General features: G+C 34.9%; 1 long non-coding RNA gene across 2 annotated transcripts in view; it reads left to right on the plus strand.

Annotated features, from left to right (window-relative positions):
- The first annotated feature begins 11,803 nt into the window (after positions 1 to 11,803).
- Positions 11,804 to 18,754, plus strand: part of LOC149557915 (uncharacterized) — a 145,734-nt gene continuing 138,783 nt past the window's right edge. For both annotated transcript variants that reach the window (XR_016352423.1, XR_016352424.1), the window contains exons 1-2: positions 11,804 to 12,200; positions 12,543 to 12,597. This is a non-coding gene — a long non-coding RNA (uncharacterized LOC149557915). The remainder of the gene's footprint in view (positions 12,201 to 12,542; positions 12,598 to 18,754) is intronic.

The following is an 18,754-nucleotide window of genomic DNA, read 5'->3' on the forward strand; positions in this document are numbered from 1 at the left end:
GTGTTATTTTGCAAAGGGGAAGGATCCAATTTATAGGCAAGAGGCTTGAGGGATCAAGGGCTAGGATGCAAGGATGGGAAAAAGCTCATGGAGGGCTCAGATTGCATGAGAGGAGAGCACATGGATTGTGCTTCCTTATAGCCAATCAAGGAGTGACACATGTCACATGGTGAGAGGATGGAGGAAAGGGGAAGGATGAGTCAACAAAGGAGGCTCAAGGGATAAAATCTTCATAAAGACCCTCATAATGACTTGTAAGAGCAATAAAAGGGCTTGTAAGAGTCATTTATGACCTAGTGGACTTCATAAAGTTTTATGGTTGAGATATTTTGAGGGTGATGAGAGCAATTTCGACTTGGACTTGATTAGGAGGGTTTTAAGCTTGCTTAGGCTTGTGCAAATGATTAGAGGATGGTTTAGGATTAGCTTAGGGATAGGCAAGTGGATGGCATTTAATGAGGGTGGGTGAAGGAGGAGATATTTGTTAACTTTTGGCTTGGGTTAGTAAGTCTTAACCCATATTTAGGGAATGTGACAAGGTTAGGAGGGGATTAGGATTAGGTTTAAAGACATCTTCTAGAAGAGTCTAGATTTTGGATGAGGATAAAGACTTTCTAAAATAGTCTAGAATTTCCTAGGATGAGGATGAAGACTTTCTAGAAGAGTCTAGAACTTCTTAGGATGAGGATAAATTAGATTTTTAAGAAATAAATAAGTTTTTATTTATTTCAAGGGTTTGGGTTGAGGAGATATTTATTAAAAACTTTTTTAATAAACATGAGGATTAATATTTAATCTTAATTAAATATTTTGAGTTGGGATTAGGGGTAGGAAATGATGGGATTAGCCTTTAATCGAAATTAAAGAAGGATTAGAAGATTTTGGAAGAGGTTATTGGTCATAAGGAAATTGGCCAAGTTTTGGGCAAAAAATAATTTTTTTATTTATTTTAGGATTTTTTGGTCAATTTATTAATTAAATAATTAATAAATAAGGAAACAATGTTTAAATAAGATTTAAACATTTTAGGGAGGGATTCCTTAATTAAATATTTTTAATTAAGATAAAGGGATTTAATGGCATAAAAATTAATTAATTAATTAATTAATTAATAAATGATGATGTCATCAGAGATTTTTTCAGAAAATAAAAATACTTTATTTTCTAAAGGTTTTTAGGTGTCTACAGATATAACCTGATGTTTATCATTAGAAATCTGATTAAAATCTGCATTTTTACCTACATTTGAAGTGGTAGCATTCTAATTTGTATCCTTACTTTCAGATTTAAATATCTTGAATAAAGATTTATCTTTCTTGTCACTAGAATGTTGTCCAAGTTCAAAACCAATTCCTATTAGATCATTAGTTCTTCTTTGTTTCCTTAACATATCATCCAAAGTAGTGTTATCATATGTTTCTAACTTTCTTCTATATGATACTACTTTATTCATTAACCTTGTACATTCTCGATCTTTAGAACTTAACTCTTCCTTAGTGATAGACAATTCTCTTTAGTTTCTCAACTTGTAATTTCAATTCTATAACTTGTTGATTTAAGTCCTTAGTTTCTTTTTCAAAGTTCTCTTTTTCTTTAATTTTCTTAAACACTTAAATTCCTTGATCTTTTTAAGTGCATAAAGAAATTCACATTCTAAATCAGCCTTAACAAGTTCAACATCATCATCACTATATGATTCTTGAAAAGTAGTTTCTATAGCCATGAATGAAACTTCATTTTCATCACATTCAAGACTACTAGAGTCACTATTTGATACATCAACAATCAAACTCTTCTTTTTAAAGAACTTTTTGTTATAGAATATCTTTTTACTTGATTTCTCTTTCTCATCATCTACTTCATCATGACTATTATAAGGACATTTAGATGCAAAGTGTCCTATTTTACCACAATTAAAGCATTTGAAAGGAATTTTACCTTTGTATTTACCTGCTCCTTTATTTAATTTCCTTGATAAACACGCTTCAAGAACATCAAGATCTTTTGATTCTAAAGAGACTTGCTTCACTTTCTTTTCCACCTTGAATGTTGCTTCTTTGCTTGTGGATTCCTATTTGCCAAACTTTCTCATTTCATAAGCTACAAGTGCTCCATGAATATCTTCCATTGTATACTTGTTAATATCTCCAGTTTCTTCTATAGAACATATCTTAGAATCAAATTTATCAAGAAGAGATCTCAATACTTTCTTTACAACATCAATATCATCAATTTTTCACCAAGTCTTCTTAGGCCATTTACAGTTTCATCTATCTTAAGGAGACAATCTTCTACCTTTTTATCATTACCCATATTAAGGTCTTCAAATCTTGATTTAAAACGTTGTATCTTGGCTTCTTTAACTCTATCATTACCATGATATGTGTTTTTCAATTTGTCCCATACTTCTTTAGAAGAACTGCAATGCATTACCTTAACAAAAACATCTTTAGATAAACTATTTTAGTATAGAAAATTTAGCTTTCATATTAGTTTCATACTTCCTCTTTTCATCAGGATCTGTAGGTAAAGTATTAGGAACTTTATAATCATTAAAAATTGCAGCCCAAACATCAACATTAATAGATAAAAAACATGTTTGCATCATTACTTCTCAAAAAGCATAATCTGATGCATAAAAAATAGGAACCTTTGAAGAACTATCTTGAGCCATAAAGATAAGTATTCCACTCAACCAAAATATACCAAAGTTGTTAAACTTGATATAGGGAACCTTGCTCTGATACCACTTGTTGGAATACAAACACCACAGGGGGGGGCTGGGAGGAGGGGGGGGTGAATCAATGGTTTAAAATACTTTTAAAAACTTGAAACAATTACAAGTTATATAAATTTAACACATGAGAAAGATAGTTAATGAATAACAAAGTGACACAATATTTTAATGTGGAAAACCCCTTAGGGTAAAAAACCACTTTGAATCTAAAACTTTATTGGCCTGTTGGGCAAATCTTTTAGAGCTACAACTTGTTGTAGTGTCCACAACACATGCCCCATTCCTCGCTAGGAATGGGACCCCCTACTTTTTTCGACCCTCAGACTCTTGGTTTGAGAGTCGGAAGAAGAAAATTTGGTTAAAGTTGCGTCAAAATTCGAAAAAAAAATTCAAAAAATGAGAAAATTTCAAAAAAAAAATAGAAAAGTCAAAAAACACCAAAAACATTAAAAAATAGAGATGCAAGTTTCAAAAAAAAAAATCCTCTCCCCTCCTCCTACTCGCGCACGTGCGCACCGAGGCGTGGCGTGCATTGTGTTTTGTGCGCAATGAAGGGGAGGGCTATAAAACCCTCCCCCCCCCTCCCCCCCTTTTTCATTTTCAAAGTGTTTAAAGGAGGGAGAAAGGTAACTCCCCCCCCCCTCTCTCGGTGCCCATCTCCCGAACGTGTCACGTTCGGGCCGCGCGCTGGTGCTGCTTACACGCAGGCCCTACGCGTGATGAGCCACAAGCTTAGCTTGTGCCCGAGCGTGCTTACCTCGGTGCATGTGCGAGGCCTTTTGTCTCCGCAATTTTTTATTTTTTTAAATATTGAAATTTTTTTAAAAATAATTATTTTTTAAATTTAAAAAAATGAATAAGTCCCTAAGGGGGACTTTTTTTTCTCTTACGTTGTTTTTTGCTATCTTGTGACTGATCGTGCTTTTTTTCAATAATTTGCAGGTAACGTGATTAGATGGCATCCACATTCGGATCAACAGTGAAACCAGTTGTTTACAAGTTCCAAGGCGTAACCCCAAAATCTAGGCTACTCGATGAGTATGCTGAGATCAAAGACACTAATCTCGGATACAAAAACTTGGGAGAATTCTTGAGAGTTTGCAACAGTCTGACAGAAAGGTCAACCCTAAGGTCCACATTAATTTGTTCTAGATTAGTGAATGCAACATCAAATCCAGGGACCATGTAGTCAGCTGATTTGATCATGACCCTATCTCAACATTTTGTTCTTGATGAAAGGGTGGTTAAGAGCATCACCAGAGAAGTGGTTTTAGATTTGTGACCAAACAACATTGAGAGGGTTTTCCATCTGCCCAGAGTTGATCTGTTCATCAGACTTTCCTATGAAGTAGCTGAAAGATGGTACAAAGACCATTACCAAGAGGCCATCAAAATTATACATTCCTTGTACTTTATTGAGAAGCCACCTCGGGGAAAGACAATCAACAAAGTGGATATGACTCAAGGATACATGAAGGATGACATCAGATACTCAATCATTCTCCTAAGAAGAGTCATGAGCTTACCTGCAACAGGTCATCTTGCTCCATTCATGGTCAAATTCATCGAGACCATTAGACACACAAAGATACCACTGGATTGGGCCACCATGCTTAGTGAAAACTTGTGTGATCAGTTGAGGATAGTAAAGGACAAGAAGAAGTTCTATATGACTTCTTACATGGTGTATCTACTTGCAACAAGGGCAACCAACTATCCCAGGTTATACAAGAAGGGCAGTATGTAGGACCCCAATGCATGGCCATATATAGTCTATCCTCAGTTGGTGAAGAAGAAGCTCTCACCATAGAGCAAGGAGTCCAAAATTGTAAACGATGCCTTCATCTTTTCCATCATTTAATTCATTGAGGGAGACTATGGGAAGAGATTGTCTAATGAAGCCAAGGCATAGATCATAGCTCTTGGAGCATATTTCATCCAGTTCAGGACATTCACATACATTTGGGTAAGTGGTGCATCTATCAATTCGAAGAAGCTCCCGAGTTACCCAAGTGACAAGTTGGTCATAATGGAAATATCTTGGCAGATTGAGTCATCTTATGAGAGGATCAAAAAATAATGGAGACCTTGTTGGGTTTGGCCTTTTATCGTAGGAGCATATCAGGTGAAGAGAAAATAGGATATTCTAACATTTGAATGGGAATGGGAGAACTGTCCTTTTGAAGAGTACAACTCTTCTCGACCATATTTTGACAATGTGGGCAAAGTGGAAAACCTGGTAGGAAAAGATTTCTATCATGAGGAGGCCATTGAGGATCATTGGATGAATGCCACAAATGACTACAATGTGTACATCAGAGACTATTGTAGGATGACTTTGTATCTAGCAAAAAAGGCTCTCCATTTGACCATCCCTGATGAGATAAGGCTACAGGACTCCAAGGAACTACTGGATCCCCTATTTAATGCAGATAAACTTGGTGAGAGGCCCATTCTGAATGCAAAAGTAGATAGAGAGGAAGGAGATGATATTAATCATCAAGCGAGATATTTCATTTGAATGACAAAGAGTTGGATTAAGAAACCCTTTCCACTTGATCCAATTCCTGATACTGTAATCTTCCATGCACATGCTCGCCCAGAAAGAGGTAAGGGAAGGAAAGTCACAGTTCCTATCTTTGCACTCCAGTCTCCTATTAGGCTAGAGACAGTCTACTAGCTTGATCGCCCAATCAGATATTATCACCCTCTTGAAAGGAAGGGAAAGAGGAAGAGAGCCTCTCCTCAGAGGATTCAGATAAAATAGGTTACAGAACATGTGTCTTTTAGGCAGTATGAATAGAGCTCACAAGAATCCCAAGGTATTGGAGCCTCTCAAATCTAGGATGAACCTCAGTTGCCTCCTATTTTTCCAAGCCAACCTAAAGAGGGAGAAATTCCAGAGACCTCTATTCCTCTTCTTTAATAAGAGACTGCTTCTCCTGCGATTTCGAAGAGACAAAAGAGGATCAAGGTTAGGATGAACAAGAGGCAAAGAGTCAGTAGAAGATTAGTTCCTAATCCATCAGTTCTTGAAACCATTCTGGAGGAAGAAACAGATGAGGAATAAACAAAATCAGATGAGGAGGAAGAACAAGTGCCTCTACAAAGGAGAACTCAATTGGCAAAACCCACAGAATTGGAGATAAGGAAGAGTTCCATGAGTACCCCGCCACCTACCCAAGCAGAACCTGTAGAACTCTCTTCTTCAGAAGACAAAGTGTAGCAATGGGTGAATGAGCAAAGGGAGCAAGGTGAAGATGTTCTCTCCATCCCAGATTTTGACTTCATGCCTATAGGTACGAAGTTAGTTGGGGATAAGATTAGAGACACCCCAACAGGTGAACTCCAACAACAAGACATGCCACCAGAGACACAGGGTCCTAATCTCACTCCATATCCACCACAGGTTATGGTGGTAGATAAGGGTTCAGTAACTCCTCCACCTTCGAGTTAAGAAGAGGAACATATTCAAAAGGAACCATCATTATAAGAGCAACTAGAACCAAGGGTTACTAATGAGCTATCAAAAGAGACACATATAGTAGAATGCGTACAACAACCTTCTCAGGAAGTTGAGGATCAAACTACAATATCTACAGAGACTGAGACTATAAAAGAAGAGTCCTCACAGTAGGAGACTCCGAGCAAGAGTGATAAAGGGAAGGAGCTAGTTGAACACATCCCTTCGTCATCAAGAGCCAAGGTTGTAGAGAGACACATCCCAAGATGGTTTCAAAAAGAAATAATGAGAAGTACCAAGCATCAGTTCTATGCTTCAAAGGATGACATTTGGGATATTGCAAAGATCTTGAACAAGCTTGAGTCTCCATTACATGATGCAACACCATTTGCATTCGTCACTACTGTACAAAACTAGGACTTATTTGCACAAGTGCATCACCCTCGTGAAGGTACAAATATAGAAGCTATTAGTCTTGAGGACTATGAAGTGAAAGATATTATGTTGGGAAAGCCTACACGGGATACATCTCGACAAATGATGACTATGGGAGTCAAAGAGGTTCTCAGGCACATGGAACAGGATGAGATTGAAATCATAACACTTCGTAGGTAAGTTGAGATCCTAAAGGGATATCTAGCCAAAGTTATTGGTCCTTTTGATCTTGAATGCCCCAAGGAGACTTTGAATGCCATTCTTAGAGAAGAGGAAGGTGTACGACTTAATCCATTTTTGAAAGCTTGTCAGGAATGGTGAGACATCCTTGAGGATAAAGGTGTGACTATAATCATAGGAAGTTTGAAGTTGCTACATGCTATGCAAGAGAACATGGATAAGATTGTGGCAATTTTGAGGCAGGATTTCGGTATCATGGATGAGGTACGTGCATGGAGCAAAGATTTGCAAACTCTACAAGCCATAAAAGGGCAAAGGTACCACATTCTGATTGATGTATATACCGAGGAAGAGTTAGACATGATAGATGATTGGATAGAAAAGATTGCAGATGAGAATAAAGTGATGGAAATATTGCATGATGAGATACATAGGCTCAAGGACCAAGCCTAAGAGCAAATTTTGGAAGTAGAAAAGTTGTACAGTGATGCATGCTTGGACATCTTTGAAGATGAAGAACAAGAGAAGCTATTGCCAGTTGAGGTAGTTGTGGAGAATTTTAAGAAGAGTTTAGAGGAAGCATCCAGTAATGAAGACATCAGACAAGCTTTGAGGATAGAGGAAGCACTGCTAGAGTTGGACACCAAACTTAGAGATTTTGCAAAGACTCAAATTGAGGTGGACAACTACAGATAGTTGGTCGAGGACAAGTATGAGGCTTTAGATCTTCTAGATGTGGCTAAGATTATTGAGATGATAGAGAAATTCAAGGGCAAACATCCAAACATAGCTTTGGGATGAAGATGAACAAAACCTAGATGCTAGAATTTCAATTTTGACACTTAGTAAAATTTTGAGATTTTGACCCAGTTGAGGTTTGCAGCTTCACATTTCCATGCAGCTTTGCAATTCAGAGATGCGCCAATAGTTGATTGCCAGTTCCAAAAATAACACTTTCCATGCATTGGGAGTGCGTTTTGATGGCAAGTTAACTCCGACATATGCCTAGTGAAGGGCTAGCTTCTATTTTTGGCACCTCCATGTACTTCCACTTCGACTGATGGCTTCCTCCTACTTTCTCTCTCATGCTTTCATTGTTTTTGACATGTAAAGGGCTCATGCATCCAATTAATGAATAAAATATGGATGGAGTCCCTTTAAGCACTAGTTAGATTGTTAGTTTGTATATATTTAGTTTGTTTTAATGTTTTAAAAATATTTTATTGCATGAAGATATCTCTCACTCTCAACACAAATTAAGGAGATGATTTCTTATAAATACCCCATTGTAAAATGTAACAAGGGCTGCATTATGCAATAAAATTATGCTTTTGGTGCTTGCATTTGGAGTGTAGTCATTCTTGCTTGAATGTGTCATTATTTTGTGAATTTTATTCATGAGATTGTGATTGAGCCAAAGGTTTATTGCATTGTTTCTAGTTGTGCGATCTTTTAGTTTTGGTGTTTGCTATAGATATACGAATTTCGCTAACGTAACGAGCTTAAGAAGAGATCACTTGATTGTGTCTACATAGTTTTTTCTCTTGCATGAGTGCACTTTCTGTGGCCTTGCGATTTGATGAAGAGTGAAACATCATCCGATTTCTTAAAGATTCTCATCGACGATTGCATCAATGGATTCTAGGAAGCGCTGCTCTTGTTTTCATTAGTTTCCTACTAATTTCTTCAAAGGTTTAACTTGTAATGTGTTGTGTTCTGTAGCTTATGTCCATTTAGGAATTTCAATTTCAAGTCATTTGATTTCATGTTATTTTCTTTTAGTTTCATTATTTTCTTTGCTAACCCCTTGTTAGAATAGGACCTCATAGTAGCTGCATTGTTAGAGTTGCATTCATTAAAAAAACAAAAAATACAAAAATATTGTTCTCTTTTGGTGTGATAATTTGAGAAAGAAAACAAATTTATTTTGATTCTGAGATAAAAGAGCCTTTGGTACTTGCATAGGCCTCCTTGTGAACACTCACATTTATCTTCTACTAAGCGAATTTTGGTACGTCGCAAGACAAATACTGAACCTTGGAGTGGATCCTTAAAAATATTTTCTTTTCAAGAGAGGAATTACGCAATGGATTCCTGCCATTGAGCTCATGCAAAACGAATGCCCAACACAACTTTGTGAAACATCAATTTCAAGAAACACCAATCCCTTACACCTGAAGTACCAACTTCATGAATATAAGAAGCACCAACTTCCAGAATGAACAAATGAGATATAAAATTAGAGGATCATCTCTGTTACAACACAAATCATGAATCACTAGTTTCAACTTCTTGTTGAAAACACAATGTAGGATATACTTCTATTCTCCTCAAAACATCCATTTTCCAAATATATTTTCTTTTTCCATTAAAATATCTAATCAAATACTATTATGAATGAATGAAGAAGCAATATATAACCCTTCTTCTACCTCTGATAAACTTCTACAATGAAAATCAAATCAGAAATATGAAATAAGAAACATAAAGCATTGCCCTCTTCTTTGTTGTTAAAAATTTGCCTGCAAATTGTTCGGTCTACAAGGAATTCCACACCAATTCTACAACTTCTATCAAAACCACCTATTGGATGTTTTAGAGGAATGTATCCTCTACTTATAAACCAAGAAAGTCAAAATTTTGGAGGTTGGTACACACCCCATACTTCCATTAGACCAAAACCACTCAAAACTGCTAAAACTGTCATAACAATTTGGTAATTGTTTTTGATAAACAAACGTTTTCTCTCTCCATACATGTGTTATGCAAAAACTAACAAAGACCCATTTTAGCTAACTCAGAGACCTTTTGAAAATGATATCATAGTTGGGGTCTACCTGATACAAAACCTTGTCGAATTTCTCATAGACTAAAACTATTTTTTTATAACCATTTTCTAAACCAATGTGAACATTAAGTGTTAATTGTATAAAACTTAAGTGTTTGTCTTGAATATGTTTTGATCAATATTGAAGGACATAAAATAATATAATTACATGATGTTAAGCATATCATATGATCATTATAATTTCATTATTGACATCAATGACAACAATCAAAGACCTAATACCAAGGGTTCAACACTTCAAACATATCCTCAAGACATAATCTTCAATATCATCATACTATGTGCGCAAATATAGTCTTCTTAGTAACTAATGAGAGATACCAATTGCCAAAGTCATAAACACCATGTATAATCTTTACTTTATGGATGAATGAAACACCATTTTTATTTGAGACAACTATTTGAGGGATTTCAAATGACTGTTCTACTTGAAATACAAACCTTGTACAACTAGCTTCGAACTTGTAAATCATTTGTTGATGAGGATATTGACTTCATATAACAACCCATTTGATTGTATTAGGCGATACCATTTAGCAACACTATTTTCTCTTTTTATTGGCTTCAGACCACAAGAAAATCCAACCAACCCGCTGGAGTTTTTATGCATAATAGGTCTATCGACTTAATAAAAGGGAAGGATTAAAATAATGGATATTTATAAATTTAGAAAATAATGCATTGATAAAAAACTTGTGTGCCATTCTACTTTATATAAGTTATCATGATTGAGTAGCATTAAAGATGTGTGTTTTGATTTGGTGGGTTAACTAGTTCCCCTACACAATAAACATATTGTTAGTGCTCAACTAATTTTTTCAATATTTAATTTATTATTATTATTATTGATCAATGTTGATATAATTAAAAAAAGCAGTCCAAGAAGAATCAAGAGTAAAAAAATAACATGTTTCAACTAAACACTATATTAAATAGATGTACATTACAAGTCACAACTATGCAACCTTACATGTTTTCATATATACATTACAAGTCACAACTATGCAACCTTACATGCTTTCATATGCATTGCATATATACATTGCAAGTTGCACTTCTTCAACCTTAAAACACCAAATAACACTATAAAAATGAAAAACATAGTCGTTACACTGTCTAAACTTAGAACTTCAAGAACTTGTGCAACTATCTCAAGCATATGACACCCCCTTACCCCCTATATACCGAGGATTGCTTCAAATACGTGTACGACTTATTTATTGGAGGACTGTATGATTTTTGATTGATTTAATATCTTTTTTAGATCTAAATATACAACTTGATCATTAGAAAAGAGGATTACCCTTCTATTATTCCCATACATTCTTAGGTGGAATTTTGTTTTGACCCTCTTTCTCTAAACTTAAAGTTTTCCCTTAACACATGTCAAACACCTTCAAATTAGTTATGACTCATTATTTCTCATGCCAAAACCTTAAGAGTTTAAGTCAGGTAAAAGGGCATTGATGGAGGTCATTTGACAAAATAATTGATCCCTAATACATCTGTAAATAAGACAACCACCACATTTAACCATTAAAAAATGCTCTTCAATCACTATTCAACATTCTACATAGGCACTTGGCAAGACTTTATATCTTGCACCAACTCATTCTAACATCCAATATTCATTTTGCTTCTATCTAGTCATAGGCTTCAAGCATTTGATATTTGTTGTAAACACATCAACATAATTTGCATTAGTTATGATTCTTTCAAATTATCTACTTTACTAATTTAATGACAACATGCTGCTCTCAAGCATTTGATATTTGTTGTAAACACATCAACACAATTTGCATTTAGTTATGATTCTTTCAAATTATCTACTTTACTAATTTAATCACAACATGCTGCTCGCTAGGTTTTTCGTAATAGATTTAAGTGGTGATACAATTACACAATATTTCATTATTAGTCAATAGACTTCAAATAAATTGTATTAGAATTTTTCCAACAACATTTAATTTTTTGATTGTTATATATTTCTAACATTTATTTTTTCAATTTAATCATTATTCTACTTTTATTAAAAAACACACTGAATGCAAGACCATGATGGGTAAAACAATAACCTTAAGTAGAATTGCCAATAGATTTAAGATCTTCAATATCTCATGCGTGCCATTTCCACTTTTCACGGATTTTCTTGGACAAGGAAGAGTGGTGTGGTAGGGTACTGCATGAAAATGCTGTCAAAAAAAAAGTACCGTTATGACAAAAAGCAAGTACTGTTAGGAAAGACTGTTGGAGTATAGCAAATTCAAAATTGGAGGGATTATAACCGATTTGGGAATGTTGTGTTGGACGCGATCAGCTTTTGTACTTGTGATTTCCAGGGATTGCGAGAGTGAATGAATGCAAGAGACATTTTATCAGTGAAGAGAGGTGAAGGAAGTAGGAAAACCTTAATATGAAGTGTGTTTGAACGTAAATGAAAAGTTCTTCTGGAATTGCGTCCATCCAGCACAGCGGGGACGGAATGCGATAATGTCGCTTTGCAGTAATGGAGCAAAATAAGATAATAAAACAATGAGGTTTGTAGATGGGGCACGAAATGTTATTGAATGCCTACATTCACTCGCTTTTGTCGCTTATAATATCTCTTCTCGATAAGACACCCAACTTTACCAGCTATGATAAGCAAGAATAGCGTGTGTTTGGGATGAATATCCTGCGAGGGATTGTCTACTCGGGATTTAATTATTCGCTACCAGGATGTGCTTTCTTTCTTTTTGAATGCTTTTTCTCATCTTTTGCAGATGTTTTCTTCCTTCTATCATTGTCTTGATTTCCCCTCTCATCACATTTTCTATGGCTGTTGTTTTTCTATCTATAATTTTTCTTAATTTCTCTTCTTTTTTTGATAATTTTTACAGAGAGAAGGCGGCGCCAACCAAGGAGTCAGAACAGACAGAATTCTTCTTCTTCCAGGTAATCTACTTACCAGTTTCTGATATGTACAAGAGTTAAATTTCCTGGGTTGAATCTGCGTATGATGTTTTCTCCAGACATTCTGCACTGGCAATAAATGCAATAAATTGTTCTACCTAAATTTATATTTGTTCAATATGACTTCTAGCTATTGTGAATCTTCATTTTTTTTTCAAATTCATCTTCTTCTAGGTAATATACTTGATAGTTTTCAATATGTGTGTGAAATATTCTCCATACATTCTCCGCCGGGCACTCTGTTTTAAGAGTTGTTTGGTATAAAAAACCATTTAATGCTTAACACATTCATCCCAATTTTGGTTGCATTCGAATTTCAGTCATTTGATATTTTAGATCTGGAAGCTTAATACATTCATCCCAAAATATACATGGAGCTAATAAATACTTACATCACTTTTACTGGTCTGTATGACGAGCTTAAGAGTGACCTAAGATCAAGGCCTATGGAATTTATCCTCGTATTTAGCCAAATCCAAATCCACTCTACGTAGAAGAGACTTGACTGTCATCACACCTTCCATCACCTAGTAATAGTAGGACATGAGGAATACACCCAAGATTTGCATATTTTTTCATAATTTTTGAAAAGTTCTTGCAGCAAGTCCAGAAATCAATGATTTGTTAATTGCTAGTCAGCCTGGAAATTCATAGATGGGCTCTGGATTTAGCATCCTATCCTAAAAAATAAGTGAAAAGTTTCTAGATAGATTGATGGGTGCCAAGTTTGACATCTTTGGGTTAGATTCCTCAACCTACTTACACAGCAGATCCGAAAGGGTCATTGAGTACCATATGAAGTATATCTTCAGTGAGAAGATGCAAATGCTCCATCTTTTGGAAGGCAGTCTGTGTGTTAACATTTGATTGCCAGCTAAGCGGGATCTTCAAGGGGCTCCACATGGGTTGCATGCTTAATCCTAACTGATAGGGCTCCAATTTGAGGAGCACGGCCACCTTAATGTAGATTCTAATAACTACCCCTGCTCCTTGAATCAATTGTATTGTACAAAATTACAAATCTAATAAAAACAAAGCAAATAACATAGATAATTAAAATACTAGATCAGCTATTTCTAGGCTTATTCAACATAGAACCAAAAAATGATCATCAAATGTTTTGAATGGAGAAAATAAATATGAATTATTTTTGTGTGTATGTTGAATGAATCCACAGTCAGCTGATCTAGCATTTTAGTTATCTCAGTTATTTGCTTTGTTTCTGTTATATTTGTATAATACAATTGATTTTAAGGGGCAGGAGTTGTTATTAAAATTTACATTTGGTATAAGAGCTTAGGCGAGTTAAAATTTGACATGATAAATTTTGGTGAAAGCTGCTAAATCTCTTAAAACTTTTCCCCTTATAGCAATTGGAGAATTTGTCCAGATCCACTTCCTTCAACAGATAATCACAAGCATTGCAACAGAAACTAGTAAACAACAAAGCTTCAATAAAACTATTGTGGAACTGTTACATAGTTCAGAAATAATCCAAAATTGCCTCATCAATGTGTATGTTGACTGTTTCATTTTTTCATGTGTTGCAGTGGCTGTTGTAGTTTTCTTATTTGCTTTAATTGATCTTTAATAGTAATTTATCAAAACCTAATAAAATCCCCTTGATCCTAAGGGGAAACGATAAGATGATCTCAAATCTTTGGTACATTATTGGCATTTGTTGACTTGCAAACCTGAATTTCTCAAACAGTACTGGTCAATTACTTGGGGTTTCCTCCTTGACATGATCATGTTGAGTCTCATCAATCCAATATGCCTCTGACCATCTATACCCTATATGTGACGTAAACGTTATATGCATTGCTTAACCACAATGATTCTGTCTCACTTAATACCTTGAACCTGAAACCATTGGGTTACATCCACCTAAAATTACCTGACCTTTTTGCTTTCCATTCTTCTACAAGCAACACATGTTGATATGTAGGGAGCACCATAGATAATTGATCATCAATACCTCCCTCTCCTACAGTTGCAAGGGGAAAATGATAACATTTGTAAGAACCAAAATAGATCAATCATCATATTTGAATACAAGAAAGCCAAGAGTGGAATGTCGGCATGCTGAAACTGAAATCTGATGTCCCCTTTTTGCAATAGGGTTAAATTTAGTTAAGTTAATAAAGGGTCAGAAGGCATAAAATGAAAAATTGTTACTTACTCAAACATGAGATACAAAAAGGGAGAAGAGATCTTCATTTGAAGGGGGGCAGGGGATACCAAGGAAAACAAAAGGAAAGGTGAAGCAAGGAAGAATTAATAGAAGAGGAAAAATAAATAAGTAATTCCTTTAAAGGGAAAAGGTTGTGAAGGGTTGTGACTATCCGAAAAGGTGGTAATTATGAAATTATGTGACTTTCAAAGAGGGACAAGTATGAAGAGTTGTGACTTTCAAAGAGCATAAGTGATGCAGGGTTGCGACTCATCCAAAGGGTGGTAATCGTGGAAGGTTGCGAGCTTGGCAAAAGGCAGCCATTAGGTGTGACTCCCCCTCATTGGAAGATGTAAAGGGGAGAATACTTCATTTGAGGAGCACATCCAAGGGAGAGCAATTTGGGGATTAATGTATTATTCTTAAAGCAACAACTAAAAATGGTGACTCAATTTTAAGGTGGTGACCCTTTGACCAATGAAGTATAAATGAGATTTTATTCCAAGCAAAATGGGGGATTAACAATTTAAGAATATAATTCAGATTTTGAGAGTAGATTGAGAAAAAGAATTTCATTTGATAAAGGAGATTGGTCTAAGATACCTGATATGAGAAATCAGAGTGTAGTTATTTATGCAGCTGATCTCATCTTATACGAGCGAGGATTACATCTCTATTTATATTTTCGCTTCTATTTCATTTTGGATTTGTGAATTTAAGGTAAAGTACAAGGTGATCCTAAAAGTGGACAGTACAGTGGTATCAAAGAAATGTTCCTGCCAGCCAAATTATTTTAGCCTTTCTGAGCAGATTTAGCAGACCTCATGAGTATTAAAATTTGAAGTTCATTTAAGCAGATTTTGAAGCATTTTATTGCAGACATATTCCAGATTTATTGGGAGACATTTTCCAGACTTGTGAACAGATCTAAGCAGATTTTATCAGACCTTCTTGAACATAATTTTTTTAAGGACATCAAGGAGGTTTTAAAGGTGTTTTGTTGCATAAGGATGAATATGTACAGATCTTGAGTAGATTAAAATCAGATTTAAGGAACATTTTTTTTTAGAAAATTGAAAAGTTTTTTGAGAACTAATCGAAGAAGGAGATCAATCATTTATACTTTGAGACTTATCTAATATTATAGTGAGTAACAACCGTTAGGAACTTAGGACAGTCTAAAACCGGATTTGGTCTATATAGAAAACTTCAAGATCATAGTTGCAAACATTTATCAAAGGTAGAGCTGAAGATAACATGAGAGTCCATAGAATGTGATAGAGAAAAGCCAACCCTGTGTTGCATGGATTTGTTGATGAAAATATTGAAAGGAAAAAACTGCTAATTGGTTCATTTTTCCTTAAGTGGTACAATTCCTTTTGTGTGTGAATACTAGAACAACACTGAGCAACAAGTTTCTGGAAGTGAATCTTACCTTGGGAACACCCCATCAGGAAGATATGCTACCAAGTCTTTTAACTTTCTTCTTGAAGTCTTTGTTGATGGGAGTTGGTTGTTTCAAGCAAGAAGACTCTTTATATATTTGCATAAGATGGCAGTAGTTTTAAATGGTGTCAGTGTTGGTACATTTATTGATGTAGAATCTAATACAAATCATTTGGCTGTTTACTGCCAACTATTTGACAAAATGCATCAACAAGGAATCGCATGTGTAATTGTACCTTCAAGTACAATGATAAATTTTGGTAATCATTTATTCTGAATAATTATGAGGGTCTAAATGGAGACTAAAAAACCCACGAGAGGATGGAGGACTATTCGCATCTCCAACTAGCTTCTTAGTTGAAGATTGGGATACCATACCGCTTGAGAGGCAAGTTTGGTAGGAATAGAGGCTTTTTCATATAATATCCCCTTTTAGGATAACCTTATACTTTGCCTTAAAGCCACAAATCCAAAATGAAATAGGAGCAAAGATGTAGTTAAAGTTGTAATTCATTTAAAATAGCCAACAATAAAATTAAAACACAAAGGATTACAAATAAAATGTAAATTAAAATATATAAAATAATAAAACTAAAATATAACATAATTAAATTTAATGCGATCAGATTTCCACAATCAATAATTTTTGCTATCAAGCATAAATTATAATGAAATTTAGTTAAGTCAATGAAGGGTCAAAAGGTATGAAATGAAAAGTTGTGACACCCTCAATATCATGATTTGAAAGAGGGAGAGGGGAAGCAAGAGAAAAGGGAAGGTGTGAAGCAAGGAAGAGTTAATAGTAGATGAAAAAGAACTGACAAAAATTAAGTGACTCCTTCAAATAAGGAAGTGACTCCTTCAATTGCAAAGGTTATGAAGGTTTGTACCTTGTTAGTAAACAGATTTGTCACGACAAGCACTTCTTTGAAAATGACTATGTTTTCCCCGTGGGCAGTGACAACTGTGCCAACTGTTGGAGAGACTGCAATCGGTCACTTTCAGATTGCAATTTTCTTCTGTATTTGATCTGGGCAACTCCCTCATATGATTGGGGTATTTTTATTAATGTGTACTTTTAGCCTGAAAGTACATAAAGGAGAAAATGCAAAACTGAACAAGATTAACATAAGAAATCTCACTGGTAGACATACTGATACCAAATAGCATTTCACAACAGATAACTGATTACAAAAGGGATTCAAGTGCGAAATGAAATGATGTGCAAAGAAAGATAGCAGATCCTGATATACGAAATGATATACTATTCTAATACATTCAGATCAAGATACCAGGACATGAGTGCATTTTGTCATATCAATTATATAGATTAGGAAAAATAGCGGGCTCCATCATTACACAAGAGATTATCAACTTGACATACGAAAAGTAAGTACTAATAAATGATGAACACATTGAAGACATGTGACTAAATGTATTCTCCATTATTTCTTTGAAAATATACAAGTTTAAGAACACTTTTGTACAAAATGTAGACCCAAAAATTCCTTTATAAATTTCTCCAGCATTTTCCCTTCATAAGAGTTTTCCCCCATTTACAATGCAAAAGCCTTGTATTTATAGACTCACAAGACCGCCTCCTTGTAACCACCTTTTTGGGCTAGTATCTAACCAAGTTGGAGTATGGAAGTTATCTATGCTTTTTGCAACTAACTCTAACCTTTACAGCATCAAAGCTAAAACCTTAACTTTTAACAAAACAAAAGTCAAAATCCTAACTTATGAGTTACAACAACTGACATATGTCACTTTTCATCACAAGGTTATTAAAAGTCTCCACAAGAAAGATCAAATTATTAATATTGACAATTTTGAAAATCTTCAGCACCAACACTATTTGCCCTTGTTTTCTGAATCAGCATCTGCAGCTTTGTTTCACCTTCTTGATCATTAAAATATGTAAATATCTACTCCCAACAACTTGAATATTGATTGCATGATGTCAAATTGCATTTGTGAAGTATCATTCTCTCTTCATAAATAGAACTGTCCCTTAAACCTCAAAAAAATTTGCATGGAGTATGATCATTTTTTTTGTACTTATTCATATTTCATGTTTTGGAGTCATGATATAGATCATTGCATACTACAAGTTATCGATTGGGAATTTAGGTAAACATAAACAAGAACTCATTTACATGGGAATGCGGCAACCATGTGCCACCCGATCTTATTCCCTTAAAGAATGCAAGATGCCTACCATCTGATGTAGTGGTAAGAATTACATTTTTTGTTTAGCCTGCATTTGTCTCATACAACCATACACGTTTCTCTTAGCTCATTAAGATTCCTCTTTAATAGGACTCATATACTTTATTTCAAAGTTCTTTTTCAACATTGTTCTGATAATTGTGTGGGTTTTTTCGCTTGTTAATCATTTTGTGGCTGATTAAGGAATATATCTTGTGATTGTTCTGATAGTACCCTGTGCTTTGAGAGTGTGTTATATTTGGGGTATTTAATACTTTTAATGGATATAAAATTTCAATAATTTTCATG

Source organism: Cupressus sempervirens, chromosome 5 (assembly GCF_028749045.1).
Source record: "Cupressus sempervirens isolate cs-2001-9-10 chromosome 5, ASM2874904v1, whole genome shotgun sequence".
NCBI lineage: Eukaryota > Viridiplantae > Streptophyta > Pinopsida > Cupressales > Cupressaceae > Cupressus > Cupressus sempervirens.